Source organism: Propithecus coquereli, unplaced genomic scaffold, assembly GCF_000956105.1.
Source record: "Propithecus coquereli isolate 6110/MARCELLA unplaced genomic scaffold, Pcoq_1.0 Scaffold120, whole genome shotgun sequence".
In the NCBI taxonomy this organism is placed as follows: domain Eukaryota; kingdom Metazoa; phylum Chordata; class Mammalia; order Primates; family Indriidae; genus Propithecus; species Propithecus coquereli.
This window is the reverse complement of record NW_012136081.1, coordinates 6151819-6157818: the sequence shown is the minus strand read 5'-3', so window position 1 is coordinate 6157818 and position 6000 is coordinate 6151819.

Genomic DNA, 6000 nt, shown 5'->3' with positions numbered 1-6000 from the left:
TATTTTATCTCCATTTTTTCATAGTGCAATCTCTGTTTCCCAATATTTATATGTTTATTCATTTTTTCTATGCTTAATACAAAACTAGCAAAACAGTTTTAGGATTACTACACCAATACCATTATCAACAACAAACCTAAGTACACCAATACCATTATCAACAACAAACCTAAGTAAAGTTCAAGTTTTTGTGTGTGTGTTTTTTTTTGTTTGTTTGTTTGAGACAGGGTCTCACTCTGTTGCCCTGGCTAGAGTGAGTGCCGTGGCATCAGCCTAGCTCACAGCAACCTCAAACTCCTGGGCTCAAGGATCCTACTGCCTCAGCCTCCCGAGTAGCTGGGACTACAGGCATGCGCCATCATGCCCGGCTAATTTTTTCTATATATTTTTAGTTGTCCAATTAATTTCTTTCTATTTCTTTTAGTAGATACGGGGTCTCGCTCTTGCTCAGGCTGGTCTTGAACTCCTGAGCTCAAACAATCCGCCCGCCTCGACCTCCCAGAGTGCTAGGATTACAGGCGTGAGCCACCGTGCCAGGCCCAGGCTGGTCTTGAACTGTCGGCCTCAAGTGATCCTCCCACCTCAGCGTGAGTCACTATGCCTGGCTTATTTTTTTCTATATATATAGCTACACAGTATTGCATTGGGTGAGTTTATTTAGTCTCCTGTGGACAGGAACTTAGGTTGTTTCCAGTATTCTGCTGTTACAAATAATGCCACAGTGATTAAGCTTGTGCATATGTTGTTTTAAGTTTGTGGAAGTGAATCTTCAGGATAAATTCCCAAAAGTGACATCGTTGGGTCAAAGGGTAAATGCTATGTGTTCTTATCATTTCTACCAAGTTCCCCGTCATGCAAGCTGTGCCGTTTTGTGCTCCCACCTGTTTCCCCCAATTTCCCCCAAGCCTTTGCCAGCAAAGTATACTGTCCGAGTTTTTTAGTTTTTAGTTTTTGACAATCTTACTTAGAGTGAAAGTTGAGTATCTTTTCATATATCTAAGGGAGGACGGAAAACTCATTAAGGGGTGGGACCCAAGCTATATATTCTATATACTACTCACACTAACAGGTGCCCCATGTGCACTTTTTATTCTTGAGACAGAGTCTCACTCTGTCACCTCGGGTAGAGTGGTAGAGTGCAGTGGCTCACTGTAGCTCACAGCAACCTCAAACTCCTGGGCTCAAGCTATCCTCTTGGCTGAGCCTCCTGAGTAGCTGGGACCACAGGCACATGCCACAATGCCCAGCTAATTTTTCTATTTGTAGTAGAGACCGGGGTCTTGCTCTTGCTCATGCTGATCTTGAACTCCTGAGCTTAAGCAATCCTCCTACCTCAGCCTCCCAGAGTGCTAGGATTACAGGCATGAGCTACTTTTTAAATGCACTTTTTAAATGAATCACTAAATGAACGGGTTGGATTTAAACTGGACTCATCCTGTTTGGATCCTGCAAAACCTGTTGTCTTGAGAAGTTGACCTTTGTCCCAGTGTGGGGCAGTACCAATTGCCTGACAGAGATCTAGCAAAAGAAGAAGTAGGCCTTCTAGAAGGAGCATGTCCTGGACCTTTCCTCTGCCAGGACTGTACCATAGAGACATGTAAAAGACCCTTCTGTCTCAGTGTAATGAAGTAAAAAGTGAAGCATCTTGAGTCCAGGCATAGCCACAAAAGCATAGTGTTACGTGGTACAATAGTGGAATTATTTCCTTTTTTTTGGTGCTTGGTAAGTGGCACAGTGAATGTTTATCAAATTGAATCCACCATTATTTTTAATAGTTGTTAAATACATTAACGTAGACATGGTAAGAATTTTTTCTTATTGATTGAATAGATAATATAGTTAAATAATTCAAAATTCAAAAGTATTACTCAATGAAAAATGTCCTCTTGTTCCTAATTTCTGGGCCACCAGATTACCTCCCTCTCAAAATATCAATTTCTAGGGTGTCCTTTCAGAGGTACTGTATGCATAATACAAATAAATACACATATTTTTACCCAAATTGTAGCATATTATATACACTTGTGTAAATCCTTTTTCTCCCTGCTTAACTATATATTTTAGAAATCATCCTCTAATCTATACCAATGCGTAAAGAGCTTCTTGGAACTTTTTCACAGTATCATATCCATTGTGTGCTATAACTTATTTTACCAGCCCCTTATTGATAGACTTTTAGGCTGTTTATAGTCTTTGCAGTTACAAAGAGTTTTATAATAAATGACCTTATATATGTTATTTTACACATACAAGCGTATATCTGTAGGATAAGTTTCTAGATATGGAGTGACAGGGATGTGTGCATTTGCAATTTTGATGAACAGTGCCAGCTGGCATCCTTGGAGCTGTACGAGTGCACGCTTCAGCATACTGGAGTGCGACCGCAACAGCAGGGCAGACCTCCTGAGTGTGGAGACACGGGCTGGGCGGCCCACTGCGGTGATGATTGTCCCTACTCCGCACCTCAGAGGACCTTAGACAAGCACTCAGTGAGTTGACAGCTTGGATGCCTTCCCTGCTGAGAAGGCCCTAGGAAAAGATGACTCCTGCCATCAAGGCTATACAACCCCCACGAACAAGTGACTTAGGTAGAGCCCAGATTTCACCGACGTGCAGGTAGGGCCAGCCTTCACAGCTCTCACACAAGTTGTTCTCACAGGCTGGATGGGACCAACAGGCCAAAAAGTAGGTGTGAGTGAAATGGGAAGGTTCTGTCAGCTTTGAGTGCTTACTATGTAGCTGACCCTGTGATAGGTAGTCACCAACAAGGATAAAACACTCCTCAGCAGTGGGGACAGTGAAATGTATTGTTGTAGCAATGTGGCATGCTGTGATAAAATATAAACAGGTTACCATGGGGAGCAGAGGAAGAATCCTCAACTCTTCTTGGGGAAGAATGCACAGAGAGAGAAACATGATGTGGTCAGGGCCAGGGCTCGCAGGAGTAGGAACCGTCAGCACCCTAGGTGATGTGAAGGAGGCATCTACCCCAAAGGAGTTTCTAGGAAATGCCTTTTCCTTCAAGAGACAAAGGACCAAGGTCAGGCTCAAGAAGGACCCAGGACCCAACACACGGTCCACCATCATTTGTCCACCTTGTGAAACCCCTTAAATACTCAGCTGGAGGGTTGTCCTCAGGAAGCCTGCGAGTTCCCGCAGGCCAAGCTCACACCCATCTTGCAGCATCGTTGGGAGTTCACTTGCGCATCTTTCTTCTCTCTCCCTACTACAGGAAGTTCTTGGAGCTTAGGGACTGGGTTCAAATCATTTGCATCTGCCATGACTAGCACAGAGTTGTTTTTCAGTTTAGGACTCAGGTGGATAAACTGGAAACCTACGTGCATAGAAAAGTAGGAATCATTTTGAGACTCCCTTAAGTCCCAAAGGTGGTGGTAGTGGTAACCCAAATGTGCCTCAAGCTGGCACTGTTGTAGCTTTCTTCTGCTTCTAGACCAATTCAGAGACTTGTTCCTTTCCCTTGTTTACTTTAGTTTCTTGGTAAATTAGCTCCTTAAACCTTGAAGTTACTAGTGAGTTTGTCTGAGGGTGGATAAATGTTGCCACACCTGAGTCAATAAAGAATGAATCAGGTGGCCCTCATGGATGGGTGTGGTACCGGTAGTTACTATGACAGCTGGAGATACCAGAGGGAACTACAAAATGGGACAGAGGGAAGTAGGAGTGTAGGAGTGGAATTAGGGGAAGCCGTCCTGTTCTCTTTACATTCCTCCTGACAGTATCTCTTTTGACTTCTCTGCAGCATGGCACCGTTGACTTCTGTGACACTTTTCTACCTTGGTTCTCCTGTCACTCTGACCACTCTTCCCTCTGGTTTACTGGATCTTCTTCCACCTTCTTTTAGAATTTTCCCAAGTGCCATCCTTGATCTTCTCTTTGCACCCTCTTCCTGTCTCTCTTTACTCTCTCACGGAACTCGTCCATGCTTGTGGGTTCATGGGTCAGCTCTATGCAGGTGATTGCCCTCCCTCCCCTGAATACCACCCTCTCCCCTGACCTCTCTGCTGGACTCGAGCTCTGTGTTTCCAGTGCCTACCAGATGTTTCCGTTTGGGTGTCTGTCATCGTCTCAAGCTAAACATGTATAAAATTGCGCCTGCTTCCCCCTTCCCAGTTTCCATTTTCTGCTCATGGCATCTGCATTCTCTCACCCACCCAAGCTCAAAACCTGAGTCATATTTGACACGTCTTCTCCATCCTTCCCTTCCCAAATGTAAGTTTTGCCAACTTCTTTGCAACATCTCTTGTAGTTCTTTGTCCTTTCCAGTCTGTCTGCTAATCCAGGGTCTCAGCACACATGTCTTGAATATTTAATAGCCTCCCACTTGGTCTTGCCTGTAGTTTCTTCCCCATTTCATACTTGGCCAGATTTTCCAGGATGGTTACTTTTGTCCTGTCCCTCTCCTGCTCAGAAACATTCAGGTGCGCTCATCACCATCGATGAAGTCCAAACTCCTTAGCCCCAGGCTCAAGAGCCTTTTTTTGGGCCCAGCCTGTTTCACTGGCATTATTCCAAATGACTAAGAGTGCAGGCTCTGGAGCCAGTCTCTGGGATCAAACATCCCTGACAAATGCTGTGCGACTCTGGGCAACTACTTAACCTCTCTGCGCCAGAGTTTCCTTCTTAAAATCCTTTTATAAAAAGTTTTATCATTGCTTCTAAGGTTTCTGTGGGGATAAAATGTACTTTGACCAGTGCTGGATACACAGCAAGCACTCAAATGCTGGTTTTTTATGGTTCTGGTTTTCACAGAGGTGTGCACAGTGCACACCTAGCCCCGGACACACATGTTGGTGCCCTCCTTGTTGCCTTTGCTCAGCCCATTCCTTCAGTCTAGAATGCTGTGCTCTGCCTGCTGACTCTTACTCTTCAAGGGCTGGTTACCTCTCGTTTCCTTCTATCAATGCCTATTTAGTATTTCTGAAGCACTCTCAAACTGAGCAAGGTGGTAGTAGGTGTGTCAGGGGTATATGAAGCCAGCCACACATGGCACATCTCCCTGGAGGGTTCATTTTACTTGATAAATAATTTCATCTATTTTTATGTTAAAGCAACTACTCCAGACATATCAGGGAAGTAGAATGCAAGATTGGCAGAAGAAACTACTAATAATATTCAGAGTGGAGCTGTCTAGGGCCATCCCCCAGCCCCAGAGAGGAGTCCATTCATCCTGCAGTGGAAAGGTCTGAGAAGCAGGGACATCTGAGTACAAGGGGGTAGGTGCAGATGAGGTAAGGCAGGGGTAATACCAGTGCAGCAGGAGGTGACAGTCCCTCTGCTCAAGACCCCTGCAGGAGGGTCCCTGTAACCTGTGGTACTCTCTCCTTCCTGACAACTCGAATAACTCAGTGTCTATACCACTCCTAGGTTGTCTCAGGGTAGCACTTGTATTACAGAGTTTTTTAACTTTCGACATATGTAATCTTCATCTCTTCAACAACTCTTATCCTGCAACATCTGGAGTGCAGGTGTGGAGTGACTGAGTGGGAAAACAGACCTGGCTGTGAATTCCGGCCCCGGTGTTTACTGATTGAGAAGGCACTTTTCCTCTCAGCCTTGGTTTCCTTATCTGTAAAACATGGGTAATACTTACCTAATGATATTGTTCTGAGGATTCAGCTAGACAACATGTGTGCAGTGTTTAGCACAGCAGATGGCACGGATGTGTGGCACAGATAGGCACTTAGTAAACATCAGCTCCCTCCCAGCAGTGCTGTCAGTAAACGTGATTCTCGAATGTTCCCATCCCCAAATGTATCGCCCTACCTGCATCTACTCCCATATGCTCTGCCTCCCTGCCTGTCACAGTGGGTGCTCCTCCTGAGGGCCACCTCTTCCTGTGTACTGGTGCCCAACCCTCCTTGCCTTCACGAAGATCTCACTCACACAGCTGCCTCCTCTTCCCCTACAGCATCAGCTCCCTCCCTGTCAGATCTCTCTCTTCACTGAGCAGTTATGCTGTAGGATCGCTCTGTCTAAAAC